Source organism: Thermobia domestica, unplaced genomic scaffold (assembly GCF_964235325.1).
Source record: "Thermobia domestica unplaced genomic scaffold, izTheDome1.hap1.1 HAP1_SCAFFOLD_743, whole genome shotgun sequence".
NCBI lineage: Eukaryota > Metazoa > Arthropoda > Insecta > Zygentoma > Lepismatidae > Thermobia > Thermobia domestica.
In genome coordinates, this window is record NW_027656453.1 from 21,143 (window position 1) to 45,516 (window position 24,374).

The following is a 24,374-nucleotide window of genomic DNA, read 5'->3' on the forward strand; positions in this document are numbered from 1 at the left end:
TTCACATTCGTAGGACTTTAAATGAAATATTATGAGTATTTTAAATTTTGAATAGTATTATATTATGAGTATTATAAATATTATGAGTATTTTAAATTCTGGAAACAAATTGCTTTACTAATTGGTATTTTACGTCCTCTGTCAGCACCGAAGTCATTTAATATACAGGGTGGACCATTTATCTTCAACTGCCTGATTTTTACGTTTATGTTGAGGACACACGGTGGCTTAATGGTAGAACGCTTACCTCTGGTGTGTGGAATTCTTCGTTCGATTCTTGTTCATATAAGTTTGTGGTGGACAACATCGTGTCCGTAGGTTTTTGTCGGGAGTACTACCGTTTCCTCCCACTTTCTCATCAAACAGCTTATTCGATCACCATTCACTTTTTTTTTAATCATGTTAGTCATGGCGAAAACTCTGATTATCACATTTGTTATTCAATGTTAAGAGGGCTCTCGACTCCGAAATTAAATTGCCCGCAAATTTTAAACTCTTTCTCAGAAACGTATAAAGCAGAGAAATTGCACGTTGTTGTTCTTTTAACAATATGATTTTACAAATGATAGCGTAGTTACAATTTCTCTGATTGTTTTCCGTTGTTTGAAAGTTAGGAAATCAACTTTTTAACGCGAAAAAACAATTCGTTCCTAGCTTTTTACATAACCAAAACATTCAGAGGAGTTGTAACTACGCTATCATTTGGAAAATCACATTGTTAAAAAAAACAACAACTTGCAATTTTTCTCCTTTTTATAAGTTTATGAAATATTTAGGGAAACGTTTAAAATTTGCGGCAATTTAATTTCGGCGTCGAGAACCCTCTTAAAGGCTAATGACGCTACAATCTCACCTCTATTGGAGGTCTCTACAATAGACTAATAATAAAGTACGTAAGACGGACGGAGCAGTGTACAACACCTTAGTGTCGTATACTATGATCATGATATAACGCATTTCAAATGAATAAGAACACAACTACAAGGAATTGACAATTTTACTTTTTCGGGCTTTTATATTGAAAACTCTTATAACTATCACTCATGCTTAGCACCATGGTGTGACCCAGCGTGGTGAAGGTGTCAAAAGTAAATATAATGTTGTGGCCGCAACACGAGAAAAACTTTCTTTAGATTAATTGTAAAATTGTGATAGAAGAAGGTAAAATGAAATAGGACCAAATTATTAACATATTTTTCATTCATGCATTATTATTTAAATAACATATTTTACTTTATACTTTTTCAGTGCATTCAATTGTTAATTAACCAATCTGATCATCCTTCAGAACCCGTTCTTCCAAATAAAGCTTCGTTCCTCAGTCAGATAAAAAACTTAGAAACTAAAGTAGCAATAATAGTATCTTGCAATAATAGTAGCAGTAATCCACACCGTTAATGATGGGGAATCATTCATGAATATATTCTAAGTGTGTGATTATATTCATCCCCAGAAATGTAATATGCAGCGTATACCCAATTAATACTTTTATAGTCTAGCGCATACCTATTTAATAATTTTATAGTCCAGCGTATACCCACCTAATACTTTTATAGTCAAGCGTATACCCACCTAATACTTTTATAGTCCAGCGCATACCTATTTAATATTTTTATGGCGTCAAGCTCGAAGTCGATGCAAAGTGGTGCTCTTATTGTTTACCTTTTTTTCGTGGTTGTGTGTAGTGTTTATGTGCGTGCTCTACTGTCTTCATGTAGTATCGGTGCTGTGACTTTCCCAAGTGAAGCATTGCCAATGAAACATGGACTGAAGTGTAGTGGAAGATCATTTCATTTTATTGCTGCTGCCTTCATACCTAGAGGACCGCCATGTGCTCTCTCTGGTACTGCTAACAGTGACGGAGGAACTACCAGTGATTTTGTGCCAAGGTATGAGTCAAAAGCAAAAAAACAGTGCCTCATTCTCGTTTGTTTTCTCCTCCTTTGTGGTGATATTCACGTAAACCCTGGCCCACCCTGTCCATATTACACCAGTGCTTTCAATATATATTATCAAAATGTTCGTAGTATTAAAAACAAATTACTTGAGTGCTCATTGAACCTAGGTGAGATAAGGGAACTGGATTGTTTCGCAGTGACCGAATCGTGGCTGAATGAATCAGTGAACGACAGTGAAATGAGCTTTTCAAATAATTTCACCATTTATCGTAAAGACCGCATAACTCGTGGAGGTGGAGTGATGATTTGTGTAAATAATAAGTGGAAGAGCAAGAGAAGACTGGATCTCGAACGGGATTGTGAACTCATTTGGGTGGAAGTATTTATTCCAAAGCGTCGTTCTGTGTTTATTGGGTGCTTCTATAGGCCGCACAAGAACACCCCCCAGCACATCTTAGAAGCTTGCCATGACTCACTGTTACATGCGTTGTCACACGGTGACGTCATCCTATTGGGTGATTTCAACCTTTCCATCACGTGGCAGGACAGCAAGCATGGCGTCACTAAAGATGGAAACGACAGTTATTTCATGGACAATTTTATTCATGGACTTGGTCTAGGTCAACATAATATGCATAATACCCGCAATAATAGCAATCTTGACTATATTCTCTCTAACCTAGAACCTCGTTGTGTTGTCCCATGCAGAAATCTTTTTCCATCGGATCACGATTCCTTGGATGTTTCTTTCGATCTCCTCCCCTCCACTACTACAAACCAGCCCCTCAAAAGTAGGTCACAACTTCTTTGGAAGAAAGCCCCCTGGGGTGACATCTGCCGGGCTATTGAACTGTTTCCTTGGTGTTTGTTAGAGGTAGGAACTGTTGACGACGCTGTGGACTTATTTACATCTGTTGTCCACTCAGCCATAAAGGACTTTGTGCCGGTGAAAGCATCAAAATCGAACAAGTTTCCGGTCTGGTACGACAATGAACTTCGTGAACTTTTTAAAAACAAAAAGCTTGCCTGGACTCTATGGAAATCACATCCGAGTGACTACACATACAAAAACTTTGCTAGAATTAGAAGTCTTGCCAAGAAGGTACAGCGGCGTAAATACTTTGAATACATGGACTCAATTGGTAATTTTACTGTTAGTAACCCTAAAGTCTTTTGGTCTGTAATTAAATCTAGAACAAAATCTCCGGGCATACCGGCAACAGTTCAAGATGAAAATACTGAAGCGAGTGATGATCAAAGACCCGACCTCTTCAATAACTACTTCTGCAAAACATTTACTTCCCTTCCCTCTACAACCCATCTTCCCCCTCTCCGCTCCATCTGTTCGGACACCTTATCCAATCTCTCTACCACCCCGGGCGAAGTTCTGGCTCTCTTGCTATCGTTATCTCCACACAGATCACTTGGACCTGATAAAATTAGTCCTCTCTTTCTCAACAAAACTGCTTCAGTTATTACGGTTCCTCTATCTATCTTATTCAATAGATGCTTCAAGGAAGGGTATTATCCCACCAGTTGGAAACTAGCTCACGTGACCCCAATATATAAATCAGGACTTAAAGATCATGTATCCTCCTATAGGCCAATATCTCTTCTTTCTGTCATATCAATTATCTGCGAAAAAATAATCAAAGACAGGCTACTTAAATTCACCTCACCTTACATCCATAGTTCTCAGCACGGCTTTCTACCGAAAAGCTCAAGTCTCTCAAACTTAAGTACTCTTCTTTCCTGTGCAGTCAAATGTATGAATAACAATACTCAATTAGATGTTATCTATTTTGATCTCTCGAAGGCCTTTGATTCTGTCAGTCACATTCATCTTCTTCATAAACTCTCCAATAGATTTAATGTACATGGCAAATTTCTCTCTCTAATCACAAGCTACTTGAAGGACCGTAAACAGAGAGTTGTTCTTTCAGGGGCGACTTCTAACCCCCAACCCGTGATCTCAGGGGTGCCTCAGGGGAGTGTACTTGGGCCTCTGCTGTTTGTCCTGTATATGGATGATCTCTACACGTACTTATCAGCTCAACCTAGTGGCCTTCTGCTTTTTGCTGACGATTGTAAGTTATACAGAGAAATATCGTGTCTCCATGACACAACTGCTCTACAGGAAGACATAAATTACCTTACAGGCTGGTGTGAAATGTGGCACTTGAAACTCAACAGTAAGAAGTGTGACAGTATTACTATTACTTTGAAAAAGTCTCCTGTTCCCTCCACATACCATATCAACGATTCCCCTATCACACATTCTTCTAGTCATAATGATCTTGGTGTCATCTTTGATTCAAAACTTACATTCTCTGACCACATCTCCTCAATACTAAAGAATTCAATGCGCATGTTGGGACTTCTTTATCGATTCACCGAACTACGCACTGTTTCTTCACTAGCAACTTTTTATAAGACATTAATAGCGCCCAAGATCGAATACTGCTCTCCCATATGGGCCATGGCAGCACCTACACATCTCTCCAGACTTGATTCTGTTCTCAATTTCTTCATCGCTATAGTCCGTTTTCGTGTTCCTGCACTTCGAATATTATCTAAGAAGGAACTCTTGCGACATCTTAATATTCAGACTCCTGAAGTACGCAGAACTATCTCTGACCTGAAATATCTACATAAAATAGTTAATGGAAACTTAAGATCGGAAATATTACTTCAGGAACTATCCTTACGTGTCCCTGCCCGCATCACCCGGAATACCCACCTATTCCATCTTGCCCGTCCTAGGTTGGCTGTTATACAGAGGTCTCTTTTTTATAGAATACCAAATTGTTATAATCAAGTAACAACTGATGTGGACATATTTTCGAGCTACCCAGTGTTTGAAAGAGCAATTAAGCGAGCTTTGACGGAATAGTTTTACTCTTACACTCTTCTTTCTATGTTGTTGTTATTGTTATCTTGTTTTGTTTTTTTTTTCTTTCTTTTGTTAGCATGTCCCTGTGTAAAATGGCAAAGTTATGCTGTATCTGGGAATTTGTTCAATAAATAAATAAATAAATAAATACCCACTTAATACTTTTATAGTCCAGTGTATACCCACCAAATACTTTTATAATACAACGTATATCGACCTAATACTTCTATAGTCCAACATATACCCACCTAATACTTTTATAAATGCGTACTCACCTAATACTTTTATAATACAACGTATATCCACCTAATACTTTTGTAGTCCAGCGTATACCCACTTAATTCTTTTATAGTCCAGCGTATACCCACTTTATTCTTTTATAGTCCAGCGTATATCCACCTAATACTTCTATGGTCCAGCATATACCCATCTAATACTTTGAAAGTCCAGCGTATACTCACCTAGTACTTTTATAGCCCACCGTGTACCCACTTAATACTTTTATAGTCCAGCGTATATTCAATTTAAATTAGCTACAAAAAATGAGGGTATACGAAGATGGGTATAGAGCTATGTTTTTAAAACAATCCAGCATATACCTACCGAAAATTGTAGCTTTACATCATTGTTCAGCCTGTAGATGATTAGGATCGAATTAAATTCTAGTTCCTGTGATGGAATTAAAATGTTATAATATCGAAAAAATACAAAATTCGAGTTGGAAAAAATATCGAGTTGGAAAAAATACAAAATTCAAAAAAGGACGAAAATAAGAAAAAAGTGCTCGAAAATGTGGACTAGCTCGACCCAGCCAATTTTCTTCGTTCTTTTCCACTCTCACATTTCGAAAGCTTCCAGTTTTTATTAATCGCGTTTCCGTAACGTCCATGTTTCTGCGCCATACAATACAATACTCCACACGAAGCATTTTATTAGTAAGGACCCACAAAAGAGACTTTTCTTAGTCCTAAGTAATTTTTTCGCCATTCCTATTAGTGCTTTTATTTCACGTTCGCACTTCGTATCATTACTAATAACACTACTCAGGTATCGAAAACTAGTCACCTGTTCTGTTTTCTCCCTTCTCGCTTCTATATTTGACAACGATCGCTTCGTTCCAATCACCATGACTTTTTATCTTCCTATCATTTAGATTTATTTTCATTCCATATTCTTCACAGCCCTTCCTTAAATTTTCTAACAATATTTAATTTTCACTAAGCCAAAGATCCACTTCACCAGTAAAATCCATTACATTTCAAAGAAAACAAATAAACAAAAAATCCCCGTATAAATCAATTGGCTGAAAGAAGAAGAAGAAGAAGAAGAAGAAGAAGAAGAAGATTGTGCAAGTATTCAACACAGGTGTTCCTAAGTTACGCTTGTGATTTTTTTTCTGGTTTTATCTGAATTGTTAGCACAAAGAGAGCCTGTGTGCAAGAGTCATATACATTATCTGATAGTTACTTAAAATAATCAATAGGACTTGTAACTTTCCTTCGATTATGTAATCTAAATAATACCATAATAATGATTAGAAAACAAGTCATTCAATATGGCAGTATAATAATTAAATAAGAAAGTGTATATGCATAGAATAATACACATATAACATGAAATATTTACTTGTTAAAATGATAACGATTACTTCAGAAAAAGCCATTCACGCAAGTGACTAAATGTCGTCCAAAGATCCCTTGATAGCGATAACTTCTCCACGTGCTGACTGACAAAGAATGATAACCTCGTTGTAAAAAGGGATATCCTGAAAACAGTTTTGTATGGTCAGTTACCAATTACACCATGGACTTTATATTTCCAAGGCTAAAATTAGGCGACATCTTCTTGACACCTATCCCTATCATGGGGCTTTAAAGATAGAATATTCACATTTAAACCAAGGTCTCGAATTGGATATTAAACCACGCAATTTGACCTTTAAATTTATGGAAGAAGGAGAGGGAATGTTGTTTACTTTTATGTTTTTTATTGTCAAATCTTTTTAATTTATTAATTTACTAATTATTCATAATTTATTCATTTCATGCTGATATCGCTTTCTTAAGTTTACAACAAATCATAAACAGGGCCGGCTCTATCATATGTGCAACACATGCATTTTCAGGGGGCGGCAAGTTTTAAGGGACGGTAAAATGTGTCATATCTCTAGTATATACAGGGTGTTTCAAAACAACACCGACAACGTTTGTGAGGTGATTCCTGACACCAAGATAAGACAAAAAGTATAGACCAACCTGGGTGCACAGATGCTTCCTTTCGGAGTTATAGGCTGCCGAAAACATGAAAAAATGAACTTTAAAGGTCCATAGCTCCAAAACTATAAGACCTACCGTAGTCGAGTCAAGACTTCACTTAGGAACTATTATGTGCCTTACTCAAATATTCATGTTTCAGAATCCTGCGGTACGTCTGCAACAATTTTTTATAGAGGTAATTAGTGAATACTTCAAATTATATGCCCGTAGCCAAACTCCGTATTTAAAAATTGTTACGTGAGTACCTTAGGATTCTGAAACATGTAATTTTCGATAGCGCATATCGTAAGTGAAGTCTTGATCCGACTACTTTAGCTCCCATAGTTTTGGAACTATGGACCTTTAAAGTTCATTTTTTCATAATTTAGTCAGCCTATGACTCCAAAAAAAAAAAAAAAAAAAAACATTTGTGCACTCAGGTTGATCTATATTTTTTTGCCTTATCTTGGTATCAAGAATCACTTCCCAAACCTTGTCGGTGTTGTTTTGAAACACCCTGTATAGAATAAATATTGCTTGTTGGAAACAGATTTCATGATGATGGTAATTAAATTTCTTAAGCTGACATATTATTTGAATAATACATTCATAAATCATGTTTATGCATTACTTTAAGGCCACATGGGCAGTGTTAAAGCATATGGTCAAATAAATTCCAGCATGCATTGCTTGATTGTTGTCAAATGCAAGACTCATTCTCGAAAAAGTAGCTAACACCTGTTCCATTTACTTAGTTATCACAGTTTTGATATGAAAGCTAGTCTTGTCTTTGTCACAAACAAGTTCCTTATCATTGAAGGTGGAAACAAGTTTTTTTAAATTTTTTTTTTCCCTAAACATAGAAGAAAACTCGAGAAATCAAGATAAAAGAGCAAGTTGCACTGGAATTGCAAACTAAATATTGAGATTGAAGCTCCATATTTACTTCTATAAAAAGGATTACCATCGTTCTTCTGCAGGTGTGTTTGCTTTATCTTTCACTAATATACTAAATTATTAATTAAAGAAAAAGAAAACAGGCACAACGAGATTCTGAGTTGAGTTGAGTTGGTTTTTATTTAGCGTCCCGTTCAGCAGCGAGGCTATACGAGACGTAGACCTACTGATTAACGTGGAATCCGAACCACATGAGCTTCCGCCGGGAAATCGAACAACGAGATTCTGAATGCAAGTACCGTGCCCTCCCCTTCGTTGTACACGATGGGGTAGCATACTTACAAGGCAGAGTACCCCGGTGTAACACTCCGATTTTGATAACATTGCACAGACATAGAGAACATCGAAAAAGAAGCGACACGTATTTTTTATATCGGCCAACAACGCATTGAAAGAGTCAAATAGGGTCATAAAAATGGGGTTAAAATTAGATTATGTGGAATATAGTGGGAACGAGAAGAGATATCGGGAAAGGTTAAATGTATAAATACTGCCCATAGTCAACGCAAGGCAATGAGGTGGAACACACCTATGCGAAGAAAGCAGAACATCCGGAAATGGACCAATCATGTGTACAACATTGTCAGAATGTTTTACGTAGGTAAGCGAAAAGGGTGGTAAGGAGCAGAAAGAAAGAAGAAACGAAAACAGAAAATGCGTGATTTTGCTTTTGGTGAATACGTCGCTCGTATGCGAAAGAGAAGCAGATTCATCACAGTTACTAACCAGGGATAACTTCAAAAGCGAACCTTGAATCTGGGTATAACCTATATACTTTCTGAAAGAGTTTGTCGAGTAAGTCGCAAAACAAGTTTCACTTCCTTGCCTTCACTTCCTTCAAGGATGGAAATATATAGAACAACTTGACCCATATGTCTTATATATCAAAGTGATCTGCATGATTAGTAGATTAACAATATAATATGCACTGCTCAATTATATCCTATATTAATGAATAAAACCAAAAACATGATTATTTCACTATCCTATATTAGTGGACCTATAAAGTTGAGAAAAGCATATCCATAATATCCAAGTCAACAGTAAACCATTTGGTATAACAACTAATGTGTCTCATTGTTATGGCAAAATGTAATACATTCGTTGTACGTATTTCAATTCGTATATCTTTCACGATTTCACCTATATACATTGTCAGACCAGTACTTTCATTATATATTCGTCAACTGCCCATTTAGGCGAGTTGTTTGATAGGTCACACGGCACAAAAAAGTTACTAATTAGGGAAAACTAGTAGTGATGGTAATTTGAACTCATTTACTCGATCCGAACAGCTCTTTCTTTGTATCTATATAAACCCGATTGGTCACCCTTTAGGGTTTTAGCCCTCTAACCACGACAAGGCCCGGGTAATGAGAGGGAAGGAAGATCCGGCTGGATGTTGTTTGCCGGAGCTTAGCTTTAGTTTTTGGCTATGTGTGAGAATCATGTAACTCACACGTCCCGGTCCTGGCAAGAAGGTACTGCCCGGACTTGGCTGTGAGGCGATGAGGGCCGCATAACTCACACTGTCTTACGATCACTTTACGGCGTGATGGTGAGGTTTACTAATATAGGATATTTATAGTGAAATAATCATTTTTGAGCTTAATTATTTTCCTATATTTGGTAGAGAATCGACTGGAAGCCTTCAAACTGTGGGTGTGGAGAAGAATGGAAAGAATTAGTTGGGTCGAGCAGAAAACGAATGAGTGTTAGAAATTATGGGTGAGAAAAGAACACTTTTAGATATTATTAGGAAGAGGAACAGAAACTGGTTGGGACATTGGCTAAGAAGAGATTGTTTCATGAGGGACGTTCTAGAAGGTATGGTGGCGGGAAAGAGAGGGAGGAGACGAAGGAGACTACAATTAATGGATGATATAAAAACAGAAAGATCATACGCGAAGACGAAGACGTTAGCGGAGGACCGTGGAGCATGGAAGCTTCTCAGCTGTGGCAAGTGACCTGCCAATAAAGGCAGAATACCTATGATGATGATGGTGACTTTCCTATAGGATATAATTGGGTAATGCATGTTATATTCTTAATCTTCTAGTCATGCGGAGTACTTTGACATATAGGTCAAATTGTTCTATATATTTCCGACCCTGAAGGGGCAGGGTCACTTCCGGGCAAGGAATTGAAACCTGTTTTGGAACTTACTCGACAAACCCTTTCAGGAAATATATAGGTTATCCGTCGATTCAAGGTTCAACTTTGGTGTTCCCTAGTAAGATGCAAATGGAAATGTAAGAATTATTTATAGAAAGGTAAAAAGACAGCTACTAAGGTACATGGTAGACACAGCTGAAATATGTAAACAAATGCTTGTTTGTGATTGGTCAAAACTGAAGAATGAAGACAGATCCTTATCTCTGATTGGTCGAACGCCTATCCACGATATTGAAAGAGAACTTCAAGAAACATTTATATTTAATAAAAGTTTGTTTTCTTTACAGTTTTCCAATAACTATTTTCTTACATTTTTAATCTTACAGGCAATCTTACAATTGATATGATACAGAAAATTATTGACAGGGACATGTTCCTCCGTCCCCTTCTCTAACGACGCCCGTGCACACATATAATAGCGATAACTGAAAATACTATTGTCATCCATTACTTTTTTTTTTTTTACGTAAAACAACTTGCGTTTTGGTGACTGTTTTTATTAGTCGAAATGCTTATGGTAATGATGGCAACGTTGCATGTCATTTTTTTTGCGCAATTTCCAATTTTGTTGCCTGCTGAAGTGCTCATTAAGACTTTATCTGTGTCAATAGATAAGGGAGTGAAAGTTTGCGCAATTTCAGTGCACCCTTTTAAGAGTCTTCATCCCGGCGAAATTAAAATACCGCTAATTTTACAGTAATCCATGTGATATCTTCAAATAGATAAAAGATAATTGAAATATGGAACAAGAGCGCCCTAGACAATATTATTTTGCGTGAGGTACCGTTATCACAAGCCACCTAGTGGCTTTCCGTTTTCAGCTGTTTAGAAACGCGAAAATAAATGCCGATTTTCAAAATAGCTCGAAATCGAAAGCAGATAAGTGAGTCGTGATGACGGTTTCTCATGTAAAATAATATTGTCTAGGGCGCTCTTGTTCCACATTTCGATTATCTTTTATCTATTTGAAGATACCACATAATTACTGTAAAATTAGTGGTATTTTAATTTCGCCGGGATGAAGTTTGTTTTTTTTTTTCTGGAGAAAGGGAGACGGCAAATGATGCCATTGCACGGGGCAACAAATTGCCTAGGAGTCGGCCCTGATTATAAATAAGAGTAGATAATTGATAGATTTGCCTTAGATCTCTGATTTTTAGGAGCAGGCGATGTTTGAGAAGAAGAGTAAATGCTTCATTATCACAATGTGAATTGTGTATAACTACACTGAGAAAAAAATTGTAGGTGGCGTACTTAAAAAGAAGGTTACATGCGTAATTCCTGTAGTCTTTGGACTTAACGTACAGCAGACATATAACTGAAAACCCATGTTTTATAATACTTTCTGTATAAGTGTTCCATCTATACGTACTTTTCGTATGAAACAATGTAGGCGGTCAGGATCTCACATACAAATGGACGTATATAACATATAGCTGACGAAAGTAACATAAGTATATTCTTGGGCTTCTTAAAAAAAAAAAAAAACGCGTTCTCAATATTGCTAAATACTGGCGTAGAAAATTTGAGACAGTAAACTAAATAATTTTCTGTAGGAAAAAAATAAAAATCTATAACAAATGTAAATATTACATGCTATATTCATGTGTACGTGCATAATAAATTTCTCAAATTTCTAAAACTGGATGTAAAATAAAAACAAATCTGCCACCTATGGCCATGGTTCATGTTAGCTCATGCATAAGTACTGTTCTAACTAAGGCAGGTTTTCGTCTGAATTTGGAACATGGGGTTCCTGACCTAATTGGAGTTAAAGTCTGTTCCAGGCAACCTGAGAGGAAACTCCCCTACCTCCCACCACTTACCACTGCAAAAGGGGGAAGCAAGTCGCTGACCTTCACAGGGAGGGAAGCTTTTTTAATAAACAGAATCGTGTAAACCCTTAAATTCGTACGTCAATTCGCTCGCATCTAATGTTGAGAAAGCACTGCTGTTCCTTTTAGCTATCAATCCCGAGTAACAAACAATTAGTTTTTAATTTTTGTCTTGTAGGTATTATTTATGTACTAAAGTTTACCCCACTGTAAAACATTTTATTGTCTTAATAAATACCGAAAACATTAAAATCAATAAGAGCTCAATCTGCCCAATTTTGTATGACTGTGGAAGTTGATCCATAACACTAATACAAAAACGGGAACTGCATGGTTTCGAAATTAAAATGTTGATAAAAATATTTGGAGCGAAAGAGGCAAACATTCAGGTGAAATAAAAAGCTATACAAGCTTTTATTTCACAACAACTACAGGTCACCGTGTATTAAAGAGATAGTAAAGTTAATACGTATAAGATCAGCATGACAAGTTGCTTGTACGGGAAATACTCACCAAGTCCTATTCAAAAAGCCGAGGCGAAGTAAACTATTAGCTGGGAGAAAGATAAGGCTTCCGGACAATGTAAAGCAGGATCTTTGAAGGATGGTTGATAACAAACGTGGTACATTGACTTTTCTCAGGTTAAAATCTAATGGAAATGTTTGTTTCTGCTACGATGAGCCTTTGAGCTCTTTAAGCCAAAGCGTGCGTTATTTTTATATAATTGAACGAACTCGTATTTATCATTACTCTTTCTTTCTTATATAATAATTAACTCTTGTTACATTAGACTATCCTGCACGCCTGAGGCTGCGGTGGCTCAGTGATAGAGCTTTCACTTGTTGTGCACGGAGTCCCTGGTTCGATCCCAACTCGCGACAAGTGAACTTTGTGGTGGACAAACAACGCGTGCGTGGGTTTCCTCGGGGATCTTCCTTTTCCTCCCACTTCCTTCATTTCACCATTTCATTCATTTCTCATCACCGCCCCCTTTAGTCTAGCCAGCACAACCATGGGACGTAAAACTTATAAAGATTTCATTTTCGGTTTTCGATTTTATATTATGAAATCAATGTATCAATAAGTAAATACCCATTGAATTACCAACCCTGCCATCCCTTGCCATTCCAACATTATGTCACAAGCCCGACTGCGAAAAAGAAGGAAAATAAACAATACAACTGTTCAATAAAATTTCCATTATAATAACATACGTTACTTACCTCACTAATACAGATAAAGGTAATTAAGTGTTTTAAAACACGTAGTGTTGTTATGAAAGTTGTAATTTATTATTTAGTCATATTTAGATACACTCTATACTCCGTGTGCGGGGGCTGATGGTGGAAGACGGAACACCAACATTCACCTGTACTTGAGCATGATAGGGGAAAACATTTCTTCTTTTTCCTATCAGGTTACGTGAAACAGATAATAATATTTCTTTTACTTCAAAATACATTAAACTTTTTGCGATAATTTCCGTGAATGAATGAGCCAAGCGATTTCATAACTTCCGGTTTCAACGAAGGAGAGAGATTCCAATAGTTGTATTTTTGCTTCCAAACAATGTGGCTGCTAGATAAATAAAGCATAGGCTGGTACATGATGATCGAATATCAATTCAACCACGTTTTATGGTTGAATGATTCGGTCACCATAAAGATCTAGTAGGATTAGTTGAAGGAAGGACTAGTTTTGTCCGAGACAAATATTCCGTCGTACGTTAAATGGTAATCTAGAAATGGGAGTGGGGTAGGATGTTTGACAGCACTAATAAGACCAACAGTAGGAAATGGTCTACTAGCTAACTGCCAACATTGGCTCTATGTTATAATTGGCCGTACGCCAACCGTTTACCAACGTAGCTCCTACGAAATAAGTAAAATTGCGTTTGGGTGTGAAAGATCGAAACTGTTTAATATTACACAAATTGTTGGTTGGTTGGCCAACATTCATTTTAAACTACGTTGGGACAATGTATTTTTGTAGGTACTCATTCCCAACCATGCCGACCATTAGCTTATCATTGGTTGGCTAACAAACACTTTAATATGCGTTGGGTCAATGTGTTTTTGTAGATAATCATTCCCAACGATACCGGCTATTAGCCTACTGTTGGATTGATGACGGCAAATTGATGGTTGGCTAACACATTTGTACGGTCAATGAATTTTTGAAGATACTCATTCCCAACCTTGCCGACCACTAGCCTACTGTTGGATTAGTGCCAGCAAACTGTTGTTTGGTCAAAATGCACTTTAAACTACGTTGCGCCAACGTATTTTTCTAACTTATCATGAAATTCTCAACCATGCCAACTGTTAAATATGAACTATGAAGCGTGCTGAATGGCAAATTGTTGGTTGGCAGACACACACTTTACACTACGTTGGGCCAATGTATTTTCAATTTTATTTCTGCAATTCTCAATATGCTGACCATTAGGTAACAAGAAATACTAAGCGTAGTGGACGACAAATTGTTGGTTGGTCAACATACACTTTAAACTACGTTGGACCAATGTATTTTTCAATTTTATTTTTGCAACTACGAATTCTCAACCATACCGACCATTAGCCAACGTAAGGCCTATCAAACATACTGGACGGCAAATTGATGGTTGGTCAACATACACTTTAAACTAAATTGGGCCAACGTATTTTCAACTTTATTTCTGCAATTCTCAACTATGCCTACCAGTAGCGAACGTAAGGCGTGCCAAGCGTACTGGACTGCAAATTGTTGGTTGGCCAACACACACTTTAAACTACACTGAGTCGACGTATTTTTCAACTCTATATCTGTAATTCCCAACCATACCAATAAAATATAAATCCATGCATTTATAAGTATTAGAAATAATTGGTAGGGATATCCTACTCCTCAGAGTTGATTGATTTAAGGATTTTAGTTTTAAAGTTCTGGAGAATACCCTGAAGGGAAGTTAGTGGGAAATCCAAGAAATTCATTGACTAAATTTTAACAAAAGTTAATTACATTAACACATCAGCAAATGATAAGGGAACGAGCCATAACTCATTCTAAAATCTAAATAAACTTTTGCTTTTTTTATTTGGTCTTTTTCATTTTTTTAAATCATTTGTCACGTGTCGAAAAAAAAGCTACTTTATTCTAACGATGATGTAACGATGAATCACTTCCAACAAACGGTTTTGGTGGATGTCCGTTGGGAAACAAAGCTCGTTAGTTTGCGATGAACATATTTTCTTTCCTTTTGTGTTAATTGTAATTTGTGTTAGTTGTGCCAGTTCTGTATCGATGGATTTTGTAATGATTTATCGTGTGTGATTGTAATTGTGGATAATATCCAATGACAGAAGGGAATTCTTAGTAGGTAACTAACAACTTATTATCACTTCATATATGTATGTATTATAGATAGCTGATAGAAGCATAGCGAGTTAAGTCAACACTCGATGCTTTTTTCTTTATTTTAATTTCTGCGTACGTGTTTCTGTAGTCACTTGATTCGAAGGTCATTGAGATAACTTTTCACTGTCAGCAGTGCCTTTAACCGTTTTTCTGCAGCTAATCCTATCAGCAGTTTCTTTACTGTCTTTCGCCTTAGTTCCGCGTCTTATGCAATTAAAATAATACCTAGGGATAAGCAACAAGAACCGATATTGACTGATTTGATATTTTTATGGACATTTTCGAAAACATTTTAAAAATAAACTAATGGTATATGGTAGGCCACCCTGCTTTAGTTGAATGATAATTATGTAGTTACCTTCGAACAGGAGTTGAAATTAACTTGACTTTGAAAGGTGTATAAGTGACTTCTCGTCTCGGAAAGTATAGCTATATATTTCTATTTGCTGTCTTATCTCGTATCTTGTCACTAAAATGCTGTCTTGGGGTCGCGGCGGTTCAGTGGTAGAGCGTTCACCTCTGTTGCATGGGGTCCTTGGTTCGATCCCAGCTCGCACCAAGTGAGCTTTGTGGTGGACGAATACCGTGTGCGTAGGTTTTCTCGGGGTTCTCCCGTTTTCTCCCACTTTCTTTATTACACCATTTCTTTCATTTCTCATCATCACCGTCTCCTTTAGCCTAGCCTTTCGAGCAGTATTATTGCTGTTCCAAACCCTAATCAAGTCTAACAGGGATGTATATAAACAAACAAAATATGCATTTGCATAAAAATCCGATGTATGTTAATGGCAATTGAGCCTACATTAATACTAGCCTGAAGAGATCAGGAATATGGTGTTGGAAGCCGATGCATAGACAGTTTCTGTACAATCCTGGAATACATAGACAGTTTCTGTACCTTTTAACAGTCAGATGGGGTCCTAATGAACCCAACTACTTCACTACTTCATTTCATTTTTGTAATGACCAAATTAGCACATATAATTTTATTTGAATTCTAGCATAATATTTGGAGATGGCTGACATTGTTAGTAAAGCGCAGTTACTTATGAACACTAGTTAAATAGGCCCACGTTTAAAAAAAATATACATAAATACGGAATATTGTATTTTCTGTTTATTCTGAAGAGAATTTCAGAGGACTGAATTTTGACGTTATCTTTAGTTTCACTTATGTTAGATCTTCAAAACTATTACAGTCTCCTACTTCATCAACAATATCACGTATAAGATTTACAAAGCCACAATCAATTCAATCCAAGCAACTCATCATAATCATCATCATAGGTACCGTAAGACTTACTTTGCAAAGCAGGGGTTACTTTGCACAAAATATGAAAAGAGTTTCACAGTCATCTGTCGGTAAAACCACAAAGTCTAAAGAGGAAGTTTCAACTGCCACCGTAAGAAAGAACATCTCTAACTGTATTTTGGTTATAATGTTGGCGGTTAACTTCAGCTCTAATTATCCGGAGAGTTTGTTGCTATAGAGATATGGAAAGAAGTCATTGTAAAGCCCGTCAAAATTTGAAAGATATCACATACAAGAATTTCCGTCGAAGTTAAGTCAGTTTCGTAGAATACTACTGTGTGTAATGGGACTTTGATTCAATAGTTGAAATTGAAATGTGAAACGTTTTAAAGTCATAAAAAAAAAAAAAAAAATAAAATAAAACTGGGAGAAGGCGGTTTCAGCCTCTAATCGAGGTTATTTTGCACCGATCCAAAATCCCCCTAAGGTAGGAAATTATTACTACTGGAACCTCCTGCATTCTAAATTTAGGTAAATTTCCTATTTAGGTAGATGCCGGAATGAATTTCTTGTTGGAAAATAAATTATGAACAGTGGCGGATCCAGAAAAATTGTTTCAGAGAAGCTTCACTCACTAAGGCTTCGTATTTTAAAATATTACTAGACTTTCGGGGAGGGGGGGGAGTCTTGAAGCTTAAGCGCATAGGAATGACTATCATTAGATTTTCTAAAGGAAAGTAATCATGCAATTTGGGTGGGCTTCAGCTTGAAATTCCCGAACCCCGTAAATCTTCCACTGATTACGGTTGGAATGATATTGTTGGACATTCTTAGCCAATGTCCCAACCAGTTTCTCATCCTCTTCTTAATAATGTCTAAAATTGTTCTTTTCATTTCTAAGACCTTCTCATTCGTTTTCTGCTCGACCCAGCTCAAGCGGTTTAATAAAAAAGAATTATTACAGAAATTCAAGTAAATAATAGAACAGCAATACACCGATAGAGTGCCAGGGAACCTAGTAATATAAGGCATGAAAAAACAACTAAAAATTCAATTTGACAAAAACACGACAAATAACAGATCATGACTTCAACTAAGAATACAAACAACTAGAAGTGTCAGGTGTACACCACGTGAAGGAGTTTGGTTTGTGTGGCGTGATATTTTCTCAATTAATATTGAACCGGAAATGGTAGTAGATTTGTACTATTTCCGGTTTTAGTAAAGAGATTGGAGTGAGATTGAAATATATGTTGGGACGTTTAATTGATTGCGGAAAACAGCTTCTCGCTATCTATTACCGTTTTTACTCTGTAGTGATCAACGTTAAAATCGAAAATGGTTGATGTCTGCCAACTTCAATTTAAAAGAGGGTTAAGACAGAAGATGGCTCCTATACTTATAACGCTAAATCAATTCCAAAAAACAGCTTCTCGCTATAACTTATTTTTCTATCTTTTCTTCTACTAAGTAGTAGGGTGGAGTGAAAAGAAGCCAATTTTTTTTTTCGAAATTCGATTTTGGATAGGGGGCAAAAATTGCATCATATCGTAGTACTTTACCATGCAAAATTTCAATTCTCTAAAATATTCTTTAGCAGGGGCGCAATGGGCCTTAAGTTTGATAGGTTTTGTAAATAAATACACGTTTATTATTCATTTGTGTAATTATTAGGCAGCTCTTCGCTTGAAAGAGACTATAATTTGAAGGTGTTAAGATTCGTTGTCGTGTCCAGGTGGATTTCTAAGGCTATCGAAGTTCATATTTTATGTTTCAGGCTACATCAGTATTAGATTGAATGTTTCATAAATTTCATTCACGTCTTCAAGCAAAATACTGCGACTTTATCTGAAAAGTAGTCATGTATTTTCTTAAGTCAAATTTGGAACAAATAAAGAAATCTCTCGTGGCTCACATACTGACGAAGAACCTTCACTAAGTATTTTCACTAATCTTTCCACTGCTTGCGTATAACATGGAAACTCAGGGATATCAACACTTGTACTTTCTCAAAAACAAATTTCTCGCAATTTATCGTCTGTAATATGAGTCAGTATTGGCGGTTCTGTTGTTAAACCCATTTTAGTTTATCATTTCTGTGTAATTACTAGCCTCGAAGTTTAACCTTTATTTTACGGCTTGTCAGTACACTGCCAGAATAGTAAATCCGTTCTTTCCCGCGTGTCACTGTACTGACACAGGCGAAAGGTCTACTTTGACCCGCGGGCACACCGGTTGAGAACCAACGTTTTTGGTTCCTTTCACTATGGACTATCTCTTCATACAATAAGGCACATCATTTAAAAAATATATGTGTGCTCGCGGGTCAAAGTAAACCTTTCGCCTGTGTCAGTACAGTGACACGCGGGAAAGAACGGATTTACTATTCTGGTAGTGTAGTGACAGCCGTAAAATAAAGGTTAACACTGGCACTTGGAAGGAACGAGTTTCACAACGTTTACATTGTTTTCTGGATTTGAGGATTTTACCGGCAGCAAGGATTCGCGTAGCTGATCTGTAGTCATCAATCATGGTAATAAGAATATTTTTAGAATTCGCATAGAATGCATTTCTGGAAATTACTTTATTGACAAAAGTCTTGTATGGTTCTTGCAAGCATCTCGAAAGTCTTATGGTCAAGAACAAATGTTTAGCTCCGTATCTGGCAAGAGGTTTTATGCTGAACCACACTAGTGCATATACTTTTACTATGAACTTTACGAGAGTTTAGAGCTTCTCTCAAGAATTTGGCGTATATATACATAGACGCAAAAGTCTGCAAGCCATTGTTAACCAGCGAGTATACGCAAGTTTTCTAGGTTTCTTATCTGCTAAGTTTTTATCACAGCCTCCTCTTATGACAGATTGACATATTTCATACAAATATCTTTGATCATAACTGAGATGACGCACGTTTAGGTACGTAGGGAGTTCTGAAGAAATCTTCCCAACGCTGCACACTGGATTCGTCTCTCAATTCACCAATGATCTACCAATAGGACCAGACAAAGTACCAGTAGATACACAATCGATTTCTTTCAGTAAATGACGAAGTAGTAATTCAATGATGTGCAATAAACGTATGCATCACTCCAAGGACCTCTCTAAATGGTTTCCGAGCACTCTAATCATCATCCTTTTGAGCCAACATTAGTATTAGTACCATCGCAGCCGATAGCTACCATATCTCATAGGTTCACATTATTTTCTTGTAATTCCGGGCAGATGGAATTAACAGTATTCTTTGCTGATGCTGAAACTGTCAAAGAGACATAGCTGAGAAATTTATTACCCGGTTCTTCAAGAACACAATAATGTTCTTTCCTCTTCATATCTCTATGACTTCCGGAGCCGGACATTACGAGTGTTTGGTCTTTCTTCCTATGAAAATAGATGGTACAAGGTTTCTCTTTATTACCAGTCACTTTAGTTCTTACACTTTTACGATTTTTTGCAATCTCTCTTTGTATTTTACTTCTATCAATTATGTTTTGCAGCTGCTCTGGACTCACAATATTAAAATCTTCCAAAACTTCAGTAACAATAGCTACAATTTTTCTTCCAGTCATGCCGGTTTTCTCCTTCACTTTTGCTAACGTCGAGAGGAATTTTCTCATTTCCGTGCATCTAATCTGTGATTGCTTTCTTGTCTTTAAAGGATACTTCCAACTAAAATCAGGATCTCCTCCAGCTTTAGCGTGCTCTTTATTGCCTTCGTTTCTTGTTTCCAAAGATGACGAGGAGTCTAAAGATTCAATAATGTAACTGGTACTGTTTTGGTTGAAAGTTTGACCGCAAGTTGCTTTTTGGCTTTCCTTTCTTCTCTTTTCTTTGTCCAAGTAACATCAAAGCCACCGATTACCATTTTTCTTCTTATCCTTTGGTCTATAAAACACTCTCTCCGATTCAGGCGTTTTGAGTGTTCTGTACAACGACACACCGTGAAATTTAAACACATGCAAGCTGCTATATCAAATGGTTTATTGCCCTGCTTCTTCAATTCTTGTAATTTATTTCTTCTTTCATTCTCCCTCTTACTGCCAATTTTAAAAATATTTTGTTTCCTGTGGTAACTGTTGATCACTATTGATACACGGCCGAGCGAAACAACAGGAATTGAAACACGTTACCAAATGTCTTCCACCTTTTCTGCTACCTTCGTGGAAACCAAATTCTCTGCTGGTTTTTTACTTCCGCCCCCTTCAGCTGCTGACGCGTAAATAAATAACATGCCATAACGTCTTCGTAAGTTGGAAGCGTTCTCCAGTCACGACCTTTGGCACTACGAAACATCTCTTGTGCTCTTGACATATTCTACCTGGTTGATTTTGCCATCTTTCTTCTTTATAGCATAAAACAAAAACACCAGATACTAGGCTGTAATACAGTGGTAGATAATAAACCCATCAGTAACTACAAAAGCGCAAAACTAATTAAATCACTAACGTAACAACACGGGCGCTAACCAGACACGTGCCCCGAGCACAGGTACAACACACTAATAACAATCGTCAAGCTGCCAAACAGTTGCACTAGACTTTAGCACCTGCACGAGCGCGCGCCCTGATTTCGTTCTGTACCCTCTTATCTCCACCTACCAAACTATTATACTAGTGACTTAATACAGCTAACAAGTTCATTATACCAGAAAAAGACTGTTACTAAATAGCAGAAAAACATCTTTATGGCAAACTAGCAAATTGCTTATAGTTGATCACTTTTACTTATAGTTGATACCGCCGACAATATCGGGGGCTTGGCCGACAGCATGTCGGAGGATCGGCCGATAATATCGGTGGCGTGTGCAAGCTACGATTTGAGTATATTGAAGTCGATTTCACCGCCGACATTATCGGTGCTTCCACCATATTATCGTGGCCGTGTGCAAGCAAATACAAGCAGCAAAGTGGTAGTTATGTGTGATATTGTGTTGAAGTGAATTGCATTATAGATCAATAGTATTCCTTCTAGTGGTGAGTGTGATATCTTATGTGTGACTTTTTTTTTAAAAAAATCATAGGCTGTGATTTTTCCCTGTGTAGTGCCTCCCCCGCCCAATTGCTATGTCCAGTAAACGTGTGTATCCCAGTGGAGCGACAAAAAAGGGAAAAACGAAACAAAGGGATGTTTTTTTGAAAAGCATCCCGAAAATTTCTTCACATTTTTCAGTGATCAAAGAAAGTGAACAACGTATTTCACCAGAAACTTTGCAAGATGAAAAATCTGAGAGTGTTTGTGAATTCGAGGTGTCTGCAAATATGGAATGTGAACCCGTGGAAAGTAAGCATAGTGTCTCTCTTGCCCTTCGGATAACAAACATACCGAAATCAACATTAGTTCCCCCTTCCCCTCCACTTCTCAAACTAATGTTCACCATACTGCTGAAGCATTAGATTTGTCTCATAAATATCCAACCGATCGAGGTCATTTTAATTTCGAAATCACAGCAAACTTTAAAAAGTGCATTTTGAGTTATGGTCCCTGCAAACCATCCGGTCCTTTTATTAGAGACGAGAAAAATAGATGTTTCTCTTCCGAATATTATTTTCAAAATAGGCAACACGGCAAAATCCCACGACAATGGTTATGCTATTCGGAAAAACTGAACCGCGCATATTGTGAGCCCTGTTGGCTCTTTGCTGACAGGAAAGTAACTCACTTTCATTTAGCATGGATTGAAGGAATAAGTGACTGGCAAGGACTAGGGGAAAAAAAATTAAAGAGCACGAACGAGCTTAATATCATTTGCAAGCTTGTATTACTTACACGACATGGAAAAATAATAGTACTGTGAGAGACAGTTTAGTATCTGAAATGGAAGTCGAGATAAATTATTTTCGAGAAATATTGAGGAGAATAATCGACGTCAAACTCACTTTGGCAATGTGTAATATTGCCTTTAGGGGACATCGCGAAAAACTGGGTGAACCTAACAGTGCTAATTTTCTTGCGGTAGTTGAACTTTTGAGTAAATACGACCCCATTTTGTCTCGATTAATAAATGATAAAACAAAGAGCAAAAAATGAAATTATTCAAATGTTGTCAACGCAAATAGAGAAACAAATAATCGCAGAAATACAGGACGCTTGTTTCTTTTCTTTGATTTTGGATACTACTCAAGATATTTCAAAACACGACCAATTAAGCTTCATTTTTCGGTACGTCCTAATAAAGAAGGATGTAAACGACAACCCTGTAGAACTCATTATGCATGAAAGTTTCTTGGGATTTTTGAGGGTATTGGACGGAAGTGCACAAGGATTAGTAAATACAATTTTACAATTCATTGAAGAAAAGGAAATTTCAATAAGACAGTGCATGGGACAGGGCTACGACGGGGCGAAAATGATGAGCGGACTGTATTCGGGAGTGCAAGAACGCATCAAGAGCCTTGAGCCTTCAGCCAGTTATGTATCCTCGTCGCCATAAGTGCCTTTACATCGCAGTGACGGGTATGTGACCGCGCAGTACTCCAAGGAAGGGATGGTTGTATAAGAATTTGTGATTAATTTTGAAGAGTTTTTATTTTGACTAGGGAATTAACATAGGTGAAGGGAGTAAAGACACAGATTTGAAGCATCAGTTCACTGCTATTGAAGCATCAGTGCACGAAAAGATTCGTATTCTCAGTTTTTCTATTTATTGTTTTATATGTTAAGTTAAACACCACAATATGTATCACTGATATCGCAGATCGTATTATTTTTTAAAATCGTGTTTGTAACCTATTGTCAAAACATTCACCTCCAGACATGATGTAGAGAGAAGAGAAAGAGATACGGCATCTGTAATATATGTATATGTGATTCACTAAGTAACTGTAGAAATTAGTTAAAGGACAGATAAGAGAGCGAAAAGGAGCTCTAGAAGTCTGAACTTTTTAGAAACGTCCTAGATAGGTGAAAATATAGTTAAAAATTGCCAAAGGTATCATGTAAATTACCTCTCTTTTCTTATATTCTAGTATACTTTTTCTTTCACATCCAAACATCTCTATTCAGAATTACGAGATAAAGGTGGAGAGAGAAACATTCCCATTTCAAGAATTATATCAGGAAAAAAATCTTTTGACTTAGACTAGATTCGAACTCGCAACCCTTGCATCCATGGCTCAGCGCTCTACCGATTGAGCTAACAACTACCGTTGGAAAAGCCACATTTCTACAACTACCGGTTGCTGAATGGTGTGTATTAACCAAGTTTGCCGAGATAATTGCTTCATATAGCTATAATAATAATAATAATAATAATAATAATAATAATAATAATAATAATAATAATAATAATAATAATAATAATAAAGTAGAAGAAGAACAGAATCTAAAAAGTCACATATGTTAAAAGTTTGACGTGCAGAGTAAGTCCTAATATGAGATTTTATTAATTATATATAATAAATGTAAGCGTGGTTTATTCGTGTGTGCTACTCAAACTGCACAACTCACTACCTAGTCCCATAAGGGTTGTACGCTTATGGTACAGTAGCCTTGCGTCCTCCAACCGTGAAGAATGTTTCTGTTTGAACCTATGCATGCCCAAAGAGGAAGGAGATTGAAAGAAAGAAAAGTGGTTTAGAAGCGTGTCTTTCAGCTACTACTCTATACAAGACGTGCATCTACGACTTAACGTGGAACCCGAACCACACGACTCCTGACGGGAATCGAAACCCATATCACCTCTAGTTCTATCATGGGAGACACAGGAACATGTAA